Consider the following 12,855-nt stretch of genomic DNA (forward strand, 5'->3'; position numbering starts at 1 on the left):
TATCCCTTCCCACCATATATGCATTTTTTTTTGGGTCTTCCTCTTTTTCTAATATTTTCCTCCATCTTACTCCCTTTGTGGTGACATACAGGGGTAAAAGAATCTTTGAGAGGTAGGTTAAAAGCCTTGGCTCCAAAATCAGACTGTCTGGTTTCAAATACTGGCTTTGCCATTTATTTGCTGTGTGATTCTGGTAGGTTGCTCAATCTGTCTGTGTCTCATCAGTAAAATGCAGATATAAAAGTAGTATATAAGTTGGGCCTCCCCGGTGGCGCAGCGGTTGAGCGCTGGGTTGCCAAGCTGCCCGCGGCCTCTGCGGCGCCGGTTCGATCCCCGGCTGCTCCCCTGCCACCAGAGGAGGGTCCCACATGGCGCGCAGACCTCTCCTGCCACCCGCTGCTCCCCTCAGCAGTGTACTTCGGTCCTTCTGCCTGTTCTGCTCCCCGCTCTGGCTCTGGTGAATTCTCTCACCCTCCCGCGCTTCTGACTGTACCCAGTGCATGTATAAACAAAACGAACGAACAAATAAATAAATAAAATAAAATAAAACATGCTTCTTTAAAATAAATAAATAAATAAATAAATAAATAAATAAATAAATAAATAAAACATGCCTCTATAAAAAAAATAGTATATAAGTCAAAGGATAATTTTGAGGATGAACTGAGTTAAATATATGAAGTACTTAAAAGAGTGCCTAGCACATAGTAAATGTTTAATAAATGTTAGCTTTTATTAAGGGAAGAAGGCTGGCTAATTGCAACATTATTATCTTTCCAGGTTTTATTGTAGCTAGGTAATTCATTATGCAATTAACTAATCTATATGGAAGCAGGAGGCCAGACTCCTGTCAGCTAAAGGATTAGGTCTTTAGCAACCCCTGATAAACATGCATAGACCTCATGCACTTAGGCCACATCACTTTCTCTCAGGCTGCCCTCATCCCTAGGCTATCCAGAGATACTTTAGTAAAATAAATACAATCATCAACTTAAGTAGGTAAGTTGAGTATTTAAAGGACACTTCATCAGCATAGGGAAGGAACTGACAACTTTCAGAAGGGATTTAGTTTAAAGTAAAGACTATCCCTATAGAGGTGCAGGTGAAATTAGGGTTAAATGAACTTCAAAAAGGGGAGAAGTCACTAATGGTAGTAGGCAGTTGAATGGGAGTGTGTGGAAAGAGTGAGGCCCATATAAAAAAAAGCAGCTAATTTCTGTATCCACATTACCTGAGACTGTATTTCATGAGCACGGCTCTCTAGTTTTTCTCTCTGCGCTACCTCTTTTATACTCAGACCCTCCCCTAATTTCCTCCTTGTAGTTCCAGACATCTGACCCACCAAACACCCCAAATTACAGGGACTTTTGATTTGCCATTTCTTTGGGACAGACTGAGTAGAGACTAGAAAGAAGTTCTTGTCAGTATGTTGCATAACATTGAGTTGGAGATTGTGCAATCCCCTTGGGAAAAATTTAAGGGCAGGAAGATAGAAAGGTGTTTACTTGATTCAGGTACAGTATAATCTTAGTACGGGCAGGAGGATAAACTAATGAGATTCCTTCCAACTCAAGGATCCTAAATCTCTCATGTTTTCCCACTCTGGACTCCTTTTGCAAAGAATGACATGGTCAAGGAAACCTAATGGTGAGGAAAATGAGCATAGCTCACATCAAGTTCTGATGTCACCTGTTTGCAAGAAGTATTGACTTTTTTGTGTGTGTGCCATAATTGAGTACAGAGGATAACTGCCTTGGCCAATATCCCTCGTTTACTGTGAAACTCTCTAACTCGCATGAAAAGCATAGAGGCTGTGTGTGTGTGTGTGTGTGTGTGTGAAATGCATGAATGCCAGCTGGTAACAGCTGTTATCTTATTATTACTGCAAAGGATTTTTTCAAATGATAGAAAAATGTATTTGCGTAAGTTATGACACAACTTTTTGAATACTCATGGAATAGAAATGTAATATATTCTTACATCAATTGAAAATTAAAAGTTAACAGTGAAATCATGGAAGTGAAAGGTTTAAAGGGGCCTCACTTAATCACTCTTTTATTTTTTTAAAATTTTATTTAAATTTTATTTTTATATTCCCCATACAATTACAACCCCCTTATTTTGACCCCAAGCCCTCCTTTCCCCACCCCCCACCCCCCATGGAGTGTCTCTGGTTCATAGTTTTTTTGTTGATTTTGATGTTTTCTTTCTTATAGTTATTCTTTTTCCTGGTCCCTTATTTAAGTTTTCTAGATTCCTGCTATGAGTGAGACCATCCGGTATTTTCTTTTTCTTTCTGGCTTGTTTTGCTGAGCATGATCCCTTCCAGCTCCATCCGTGTTGCTGCAAATTGCATGTGTTTATCTTTTGTGAATGCTGAGTAATATTCCATGGTGTATATGTACCACATCTTCTTGATCCAGTCATCTATTTTTGGGCATTTGGGTTGTTTCCAAACCTTAGCTATTGTAAACAGTGCTGCTATAAACATAGGGGTGCAGGTGCTCTTTGGAATTGATGTTTCTGTGTCCTTTGGGTAAATCCCTAGGAGTGGAATTGCTGGATCATATGGAAGCTCTATGTTTAGTAGGTCAAGAAATCTACACACAGCTCTCCACAGTGGTTGGACCAGTTTGCACTTCCACCAACAGTGTAGAAGAGATCCTTTTTCTCCACATCCTCGCCAACATTTGTTGTTGCTAGTTTTTTTAATATGTGCCATTCTCACTGGTGTAAGATGGTATCTCACGGTAGGTTTTTTTTTTTTTTTAATTCTTGGGTGATCACATGATTTATTTATTTATTTATACAAGCACTGGGTACAGTCAGAAGTGTGGGAGGGTGAGAGAATTCACCAGAGCCAGAGCAGGGAGCAGAGAAGGCAGAAGGACTGAAGCACACTGCTGAGGGGAGCAGCAGGCTGCAGGAGAGGTCTGCGCGCCATGTGGGACCCTCCTCTGGTGGCCAGGCAGTAGCCGGGGATTGAACTGGCTCTGCAGAGGCCACGGGCAGCTTCACAACCCAACGCTCAACCGCTGCGCCACCGGGGAGGCCTCATGGTAGTTTTGATTTGCATTTCCCTGATTACAAGTGATGTTGAACATTTTTTCATATGCCTGTTGGCCATTTGCATTTCCTCTTCAGAGAAGTTTCTTTTTAGCTCTTCTGACCATTTTTTGACTGGATTATTTTCTTTGTTTTTGTTGAGTCTCATCAGCTCTTTGTAGATTTTTGTGATCAGTCCTTTATCATTAGTGTTGTGTACAAAAATGTTCTCCCAGTCGGTGGGGTTTCTCTTTGTTTTTGTTATTATCTCTTCTGCTGTGCAGAAGCTCTTTAGATTGATGTAGTCCCAGCTGTTGATCTTTGCCTTCACTATCACTGCTTTGGGTGATGTGTCTGTAAAGATGTCTTTGATGTGCATATCATGTAGTGTTTCACCTATATTTCCTTCTATGTATTTTATGGTTTCAGGTCTTATGTCTAGTTCTTTAATCCATTTTGAGTTGGTTTTTGTGTATGGTGTGAGGTAGTGGTCAAGCTTCATTCTTTTGCATGTAGCAACCCAGTTTTCCCAGCACCATTTATTGAACAAACTTTCTTTGCTCCAATGCATATTCTTTGCTCCTTTGTCAAAGATTAGTTGACCATAAATCTGTGGGTTCATTTCTGGATTTTCTATTTGATTCCATTGGTCTGTGTGTCTGTTCTTGTCCCAATACCATGCAGTTTTGATGATTATGGCTTTGTAGTATAGTTTGAGGTCTGGGAGTGTGAAGCCTCCATTCCCTTCTATTTTTTTTCTCAGGAGAGCTTTGGCTATTTGGGGTTTTTAGTGATGCCATATGAATTTCGTCAATAATTGTTCTATTTCTTTGAAGAATGACATTGAAATTTTGATTGGAATAGCATTGAATCTGTATATTGCTTTTGGTAGGATGGCCATTTTAATAATGCTTATTCTTCCATTCCATGAGCAGGGGATGTCTTTCCATTTCTTTGTGTCTTCTTCTATTTCTTTTAATAGTGTTTTATAGTTTTCTTTGTATAGGTCCTTTATCTCTTTTGTTAGATGTATTCCCAAGTATTTGATTTTTTTTGTTTTGATAATAAAAGGGATGTTTTTTTTTTTATTTCTTCTTCTTCAGATTTATTGTTTGTGTATAGGAAGGTTACTGACTTTTGCGTGTTGATTTTGTATCCTGCCACTTTACTGAACTGATTGATTACTTGAATTAGTTTTTCTGTGGAGTTTTTGGGGTTCTCTATATATATTATCATATCATCTGCAAATAGTTATTCACTATCTTTTAAATTTAGACAACAACAACAATAAAAAAATCCAGCGCATATACAACCACCACCACAATAACAAAAAACTAGTGACATAAAGGAGTTCAGTGTCTGAGACCAGTTATTTAACAAATTATTTGGATCCTTGGGTCTCTGGAAGTTGATAATTCCTGCCAAACTGTCTAGCAAAATATGGTCTTGTTAACTCTAGATTTGAGAGAAAAAGCTTTCACTTACTAACAAATCCAGAAGTTTGTGCCATCCTCTTCGTTATTGTCCTCATTTAATACTTGACCATTATATTAATACTATATTCAACAACTCTATTCGTCAAGTCTTTTCACTTGTTTTTTGTTTTTAATTTTCTTTTGAAAATTTATTTATACAAGCACTGGGTACAGTCAGAAGCGCGGGAGGGTGAGAGAATTCACCAGAGCCAGAGCGGGGAGCAGAGCAGGCAGAAGGACCGAAGTACACTGCTGAGGGGAGCAGCGCGCGGCAGGAGAGGTCTGCACGCCATGTGGTACCTTCCTCTGGTGGCCGGGGAGCAGCCGGGGATCAAACCAGCGCTGCAGAGGCTGCGGGTATCTTCGCAACCCAGCGCTCAACCACTGCGCCACCGGGGAGGCCCTTTTTTTTTTTTTAATCTTCCTCTGTATAAACAAAAACATCAGCTGCAGGACTCTCCAGAGAACCTTTTTTATTTTTATTTTTTTATTTTTTTAAAAGATTTATTTATTCATTTATTTATACAAGCATTGGGTACAGTCAGAAGTGCGGGAGGGTGAGAGAATTCACCAGAGCCAGAGTGGGGAGCAGAGCAGGCAGACTGACAAAATACACTGCTGAGGGGAGCAGCGGGCGGCAGGAGAGGTTTGTGCGCCATGTGGGACCCTCACCGGGTGGCTGGGGATCGAACCAGTGCTGTAGAGGCTGCGGGCAGCTTCGCAACCCAGCACTCAACCGCTGCGCTAGGGGGGAGGCTCCAGAGAACCTTTTTTAAATTTTTAAAAATTCCATTACATACTCTTCAACAGGTGTGGAGCAATACATCAACTCCATGATAGTAAAAAGTTTTTATTTATGTATTTATTTATTTATGTTTATTTTTTAGGTCTTTTAAAAAATTATTATTATTATTAGTTTTATTTTTTACATCATTTTTCATTTTTAAACAATATTTGCTTCCCCGCCCCCTCAGGTTTAGTCCCCATAGAGTTTCCTTCACCAATGCACCCGCGCGCCATCACCTCAGTCCCCTGTATTCCTCCCTCCCGCCCTCCCTCTGATCCCTCTCCCTCCTCCTCCCCTGCAGTACGTCTCTGATTTATAATTGTCCGTTTTTGCTTCGTTGTGTTTTGTACTGTTATTATTTTTTACACTGATGTCTTATTTGGTTCCCCTATGTTCCTGTTATAAGTGAAACCATCCGATATTTTTTCTTTTCCTTCTGGCTTATTTCACTGAGCATAATTCCTTCTAGTTCCATCTACGTTGCTGCGAATGGCATGAGTTTATCTTTTTTGATTGCTGAATACTATTCCATTGTGCATATGTGCCACATCTTCTTGATCCAATCATCTATTTTTGGGCGTTTGGGTTGTTTCCAGGTTTTACCTATTGTAAATAGTGCTGCAATAAACATAAGGATACAGGTGTTCTTTTGAATCAAAGTTTTTGTGTCCTTTGGGTAGATCCCTAGAAGTGGAATTGCTGGGTCGTATGGTAGCTCCATTTTTAGCAGGTTGAGGAATCTCCAGACAGCTCTCCATAGTGGTTGGACTAGTTTGCACTCCCAGCAGCAATGTAGGACATTATGGTAAAAAGTTTTAAAAGATGCTTATACTTAGCAATTACTTCTAACTTCCTGTCACCACTTAGTGAACAAAATCTGACTGTTCATTATCAAAAGGAGTCAACATAACATAAAGGACAATATTTTCAGGGCCTGTTGCCACTTTTTGCTTTCAGCTTGTATAGAGGGAGCACTGCATATTGCTCTGTAGTGGTTACACATAGACAAATAAGACCCCTCATACTGATTTAGCCGAATCATTGTCTTAGTATTTTGACTTTAATCTCTTTGCATTTTCTTCCCAGAAAAATCTGGTATTAATTTTCTTGCTGATGATTTGTATATGAATGTAATCCTTCACAGCCAGGCAGAGCCTCATTTGCCCTCAGATAAACTACACTAACTTTTTCTTTTCCATTGACCCATATATTTCTACCTGCAGCTCTTGTAAAATGGAGGCTGACTCTTCTGCACAGCAAAGGAGACCACAACTAAACAAAAAACACCCTATGGAGTGGGAGAAAATATTTGCAAACCATACATCTGAAAAGGGACTGGCATCAAATATCTATAAAGAGTTCATACAACTCAACAAAAAGAAAACAAATAACTCAATTAAGAACTGGGCAGAGTGGGCCTCCCTGGTGGTGCAAGGGGTTAAGCACAGTACTGTGAAGCTATCTGCAGCCACTGCAGCACTAGTTCAATCCCCCGGCCTGCCAGGGAGCTACCCACATGGCGCAGCAGACCTCTCCTGTCTGTCTTGTCCTCAGCAGTGTATTTCGGTAGATCCACCTGTTCGGTCCCCCACTCTGTCTCTGGTGAATCCTCTCACCCCCCTGCACCTCTGGCCTGTACCCCAGTTCTTGTATGCATAAATAAATATATCTTAAAAGAAAAGAAATGGGCAGAGGATCTAAGTAAACACTTCTCCAAAGAAGACATACAATGGCAAATAGGCACATGAAACCACAATGAAATACCATCTCACACCAGTGAGAATGGCTCACATCGGAATGAAAAGAAACAACAAATGCTGGCAAGGGTGTGGAGAAAAGGGAAACTTCTTACACCTTACACTGTTGGTGGGAATATAGACTGGTCCAATCCCTATGGAAAGCTGTCTGAAGGGTTTTCAAAAGACTAAAGATGTATCTGCCATACAACCCAGCAATTCCACTCTTAGATATCTACCCCCCAAATAGAAAAACACCAATTCCCAAGGAAACCTGCACCCCTATCTTCATAGCAACATAATTTACAATAGCCAAGTTATCAAAACACCCTAAGTGTCCCCAAATAGATGAGTGGATAAAGAAGCTGTGGTACATATACACAATAGAATATTACTCAATAATCAAAAAACTAAACTCATGCCATTTGCAGCAACATGCATGGAGTTGGAAGAGATAATCCTAAGTGAAATAAGTCAGAAAGAGAAAGATAAATACCAGATGGTGTCGCTAATATGTGCAATTATAGAGAAACCAAACTAAGAACTAGAGAAAGACAACCTAAAAAGCTGACTCTTAAAAACCGACAATACAACTGAAGCATCCAAAGTGTGTGTGTGTGTGTGTGTGTGTGTGTGTGTGTGTAGTAGGAACAAAGAGGGAAGGAAGCACAAAGGGCCATGGTGGTGGACTATGGGTGATTTGGTGACAGGTACCTACGTGGCAATACTTGATGGGGAGAATCCTAATGTTACCACAAATAAAAAGAATAAAGTATAACATAAAAAAGGGGAAAAAAATGGAGATTGCCTCTTTCATTGTCACCATTTTTTTTTATAATGGCTAATGTTTTAGTCAGCAGAGAATGCTCAATTTCAACATAAATCTTTCCTTCTGTAACCATTTGTAGAATACCAATTAATCAAAGTTTGATCGGAAGGTGATTGCCCCACTGTAAGCACAGCACAGCTGAACCACTTTTGCAACAGCTTGTTTTTCTGTCTTTTTTGACAAAAGCATAATATTTTCATTAAGTAAATCCCATTCTTTACCCTCAAGCACATCTTCCCTACTGCAACTAAGATACAGGAGGTACACACCGTATCAGAAGCAGTGCGGGTCTGTTTTTCCAAAGAGAGAAGGGTTTCAATGATTTTTTGACATCTTCCTTCTTTGGCTAGCTTCTTACACTTTGGCAGATGCTGGTCCACTATGGTGCTGTAGTCCACCTCCATCTTGACAATGCACCCATCAGCCCACTACAAGTCATCATCTGCCATGGTCCCTGCTTGAGTGTCTCTTGACTTAGCCCTCCTGCAAAAGATTCAATTAGTTCAGTACCCTTTACTTTCTGCTTTCCATCCTATCAAATCTTTCTCTTAATAATAAAAAGGACCATATATTACCCTACATTGTGTACTGAACCTGCACAATTTTCCTAGGGCTATTTGATTTTTAAGTCTTATTTATGCCTTTACTTGCCTGTATATTCAACTACTCAATTTCTATAAAATCCTTCCCTACATCCAAGCTGTTAAATAGATTCAAGTCTCATGGAACTGGAGAGGATAATGCCAAGAGAAATAAGTCAGAAGAAGAAAAACAAATACTGACTGGTCTCACTTCTATATAGAATACAGAGCAACACAACAAAGGGTCAGTCAAAACCCAACCAGTAGTAAACTCTCTAACTGTAAAACTGAGGCAACCAGAGGGTGATAGTGGTGGGGTAGGAGTGGGAGAGGGAAGAGATCCAAGGGAACATGGTGGAGGATTGTGGGGGCACTGGTGGTGGGCAGGGTGTGAAAGTATGCATTTGTAGAGGTTTGAATCTATAACCCTCAGAGCAGATACAAAGATACATACCTAGTTTAGCTCAATAAACATAATTTGGAAAAAATATATTCCAATTGACTTTTTTTAAAAAATGAACAAACAAGCCCTTCTTTGACAACACATTGCCCGCTAGGTAGTGCGCTCCCATCCTAGGCAAGCTTCTCATGAGAATAATTTCTATTGAATATTTCTTCTTCCCCACTTCTGATTCAGTTTTCAATCCACTGCAGTCTGGGTCCTACCTCCAGTGCTCTACCGAAACTACTCTCTTTTAGGTAATTGTCAGATTTAGTGGCCACCTCTCAGACTTTATCTTATTTGACCATTCTACTGTATTAAAAACTATTAAGCACTTACCTGCTCCTTTTGGAAACATATTTTATCTCCCTTTCAGATCACTCCTACTTCTCAGGCCACAAGCTTCTTTTCTTGTGCCTGCCCTTTGGGTGTTTTCTTCTCTAAGTGGAAGTAGTTTTATTTTTCCTGATGAAAAAAGAAGCATATGTTCATTGTTTAAACATCAAAACCTTTAAAAAATCATAAATAAAAACATAGACTCCAACACATAGGTAACCATTGCTAGCACTTATTTATATCTTTTTAGTCTTTAAAAATTATTTATATCATATACAAGAATACAAATGGCATCATATGACAATATTTTTACCAGCTTTTTTCACTTTTTTTGTGGTCATCATTCCATATCAACTAGTATAGATCATTATTTAAAATGGTTACTTAGGAGAACCTTGAATTTTGGCCATTTACACAAATTTACACATGACATTGAATTTTATTTTTTTTTAAGATTTATTTATTTATACAAGAACTGGGGTACAGGCCAGAGATGTGGGGGGTGACAGAATTCATCAGTGACAGAGAGGGGAGCAGAACAGGCAGATGGACCAAAAACACTGCTGAGGGGAGCAGCGGGCAAGACAGGAGAGGTCTGCCACGCCATGTGGGTATCTCCCTGGCCAGCCGAGAATCGAAACTGTGCTGTGGAGCCTGCGGACAGCTTCACAGCGCTGTGCTCAACCCGCTGTACCACTAAGGGAGGCCTGAATTTTATTTTGTTAAAATTTTATTTATTTATGCATAAAAGAGCTGGGGTGTAGGCCAGAGGTGGGGGTGGTGGTGAGAGGATTCGCCAGAAACAGAGTGGGGAGCAGAACAGGCAGATCTACTGAAATACACTGCTGAGGGGAGCAGTGGGTGAGACAGGAGAGGTCTGCTGTGCCATGTGGGTTAGCTCCCTGGTTGGGGATCAAACTTGTGCTGCAGTGGCTGCCAAAAGCTTGATAGTGCTGAGACTTAACCCCTTACGCCACCAGGGAGGCCCCAACATTGAATTTTATTTTGAATTTTATAATGAAAGTGACTGAGGTACAAAGTGTAAAATATAGAACCCACTAACCCTTTGTAAGACTCGTCATATAAACAAATCCATAAGTTAGGAAAATATGGCTACAAAATCATGGAAAAAACATATATGCCTATTGACAAATGACTGGATAAAGAAATTGTGGAATATAGACTCAGTGAAATACTATTGAGCTATCAAAAAAAAAAGAGGAAACCGTGTCTTTTGGCATAAAGTGGGTGGATCATGAGGTGATTATGTTAAGTGAAATAAGTCACAAAGTGAAAGATGGTTTCACTCATTTTCAGACTATAAATGCCAAAACCAAAAAAACTGGCAAAGTACAGCAAAAATATCTTAGACTCTGTGAAAAATACACTGATTGCCAGAGGGAATGGGAGGGTGAGTGAGGAAGGGATGGGGAGGAATGGAATATGACATTGGCAATGGAACTTTGGTGGAAGGTGAGTGAAGGAGGAGCAAAAATATAACCCCCAAAATTAAAATAAAAATAAAAAAAATTACATTCAAAAAGTCATTAAACATAAATGAAATGAAAATGAAAAACAACTCTCTCTGCTATCGCTGACTCCTGTTCTCCAGTTCTGCTATCCAGAGACAACCAGTATTACAAGTTTCTAGATGTCAAGTTTTTTTTTTTTTTTATACATACTGCCAATTTGTCTCCCAGAAATACTGTATGGATTTACACTTTCCTCAACACTTTGTGCTCTCACCAATTTTTTTTAAGATTTATTTATTTATACAAGCACTGGGTATAGTCAGAAGTGCGGGAGGGTGAGAGATTTCACCAGCGCCAGAGCGGGGAACAGAACAAGGAAGTACACTGCTGAGGGGAGCAGCGGGCATGACAGGAGAGGTCTGCGCACCATGTGGGACCCTCGCCCGGTGGCCAGGGATCGAACCGGCACTGCAGAGGCTGCGGGCAGCTTCGCAACCCAGTGCTCAACCACTGTGCCATCGGGGAGGCCCTCTCACCAATTTTTAATACTTCTGTCCTTGCCTCTTCACATTTTGTTTTTATACTGTATGCTGATGACTTCCATTCTCTATCTCTAACCCTGATCATATGCTCAAGCTCCAGGCCAATATTTCTAGCTGTCTGCTGGACATCTCTACCTGAATTTCCTACAGAAACCCCCCCTCCCCGATTTATTTAAATGCTTACTATTTTGCACATATTTTATTTCATTGAATTCTCATAAAAGCCCTGGAGGTAGCTTTAAGTCTTATCACTTCTGTTTTACAGATGAGGAAAAAATCTGGCTAAACTGTTCGAGGTTATGCAGTTAGAAAGCAGGGATTAAAACCTAAACCCCTGGCTCACATGCTTAAGTCCTACACTATATTCCATCATATCTAATCAGATACAAGTCCTACCTATTTTATTACCTCCAACTCGGTCCTCCCTTCCCCTTTCTCCTTTCCTGTCATCACTACCTGATTACAAGTCTTGTCGATACTCTCACAATTAGTCTTAGTCAACTCAAATACTTCGTTTATGTGGTCTGCAAAATAATTCTTCTAGAGCACAAATCTGATTATGTCTTTTTCCTGAAGATCCTTCAGTGGCTTCCTGTCACCTACACCATAAAGCCAGAGATCCTCACCTGACCATTCCTAACTAGTCTACTTCTCTAAGCACTTGTATTACACAATCAGAATTGTTGATAATTACTTAAAAATACCAGGCTAGTTCTTATCTGGATGACTTTGCAGATGCTACTCCCTCTGTAAGAAATTACCTTTTCCCACTCCTCTTGTTTCATGTCTGTCAAACTCAGCTCTCTCCTCCTGGAAATCTTCGCTAATTCCACCAATTATTTATGTCATATGTGCTACTTTGAACATTTGATTATTTTGTATTTGTCACATTATGTTAGTTGTATTTACTTGTCTCCCTCTCTAGAACGTTAGCTCCTTGAGGTCAGGGACTCTCTCATTTAGCTCTAAGTCTTCAGTGTTTAATTTAGCATGGCTTCTGGCACATAAGTAGTTGATTAGTAGCTGTGAATTAAATTGGATTAAATAACTTAATTGTGAAATTATAGGGTCTTATACACTTTTGAAAGAATGTCAGGCATCAGTGATATGGAAACTGTTTTTGAGCAGAAGAGGGCAGGTGCAACCTCTTCTAATAGCACTACAATGAATGTGGTGGGCTGTCCCCCTTTATGTGGGTTATTTGCCCATCAGCCGTATGAATATTACTATTTCTATAGATTTTCTCATGTAGATATGCATTCTATTTCCATTATGGGCTGCAAGCAAACCTCAGAGCAAGGCCAAGTATGGAATTCTGCAGAGTAGAGATAGAAGGTATGAAACAAAGGCTGTCAATTTGTGGAGAAATAATATGAGTCCATCTGGAGTTAGTGTTCATGTGGCAACAGTGGAGGATGAAGGTATGCCCCAATTTTCCTGAAAAGGGAGGATAAGAAATCATCTTTGTTTACCCCCACCGTCGCTGCTTTCCCAGCACCATAATCCTGAGTGGTCAGCTGCGTGTGGAATGAATTGAAACTATCAGTGGCACAAGCGGCAGGGCTGCGTGCTAGGTTCTTGGTACTATTGTGGGAACCCCACCCTCTGGA

The 12,855-nt window shown here is 40.1% G+C and overlaps 1 pseudogene; it reads right to left on the reverse strand.

Annotated features, from left to right (window-relative positions):
* Window positions 1–1,082: 1,082 nt before the first annotated feature.
* On the reverse strand, window positions 1,083–12,030 carry LOC119245627 (26S proteasome non-ATPase regulatory subunit 12-like; annotated as a pseudogene).
* Between the last annotated feature and the right edge of the window lie 825 nt (window positions 12,031–12,855).

This window comes from Talpa occidentalis, unplaced genomic scaffold (genome assembly GCF_014898055.3).
Source record: "Talpa occidentalis isolate TD23 unplaced genomic scaffold, MPIMG_talOcc4v2.1 talOcc4.15, whole genome shotgun sequence".
NCBI lineage: Eukaryota > Metazoa > Chordata > Mammalia > Eulipotyphla > Talpidae > Talpa > Talpa occidentalis.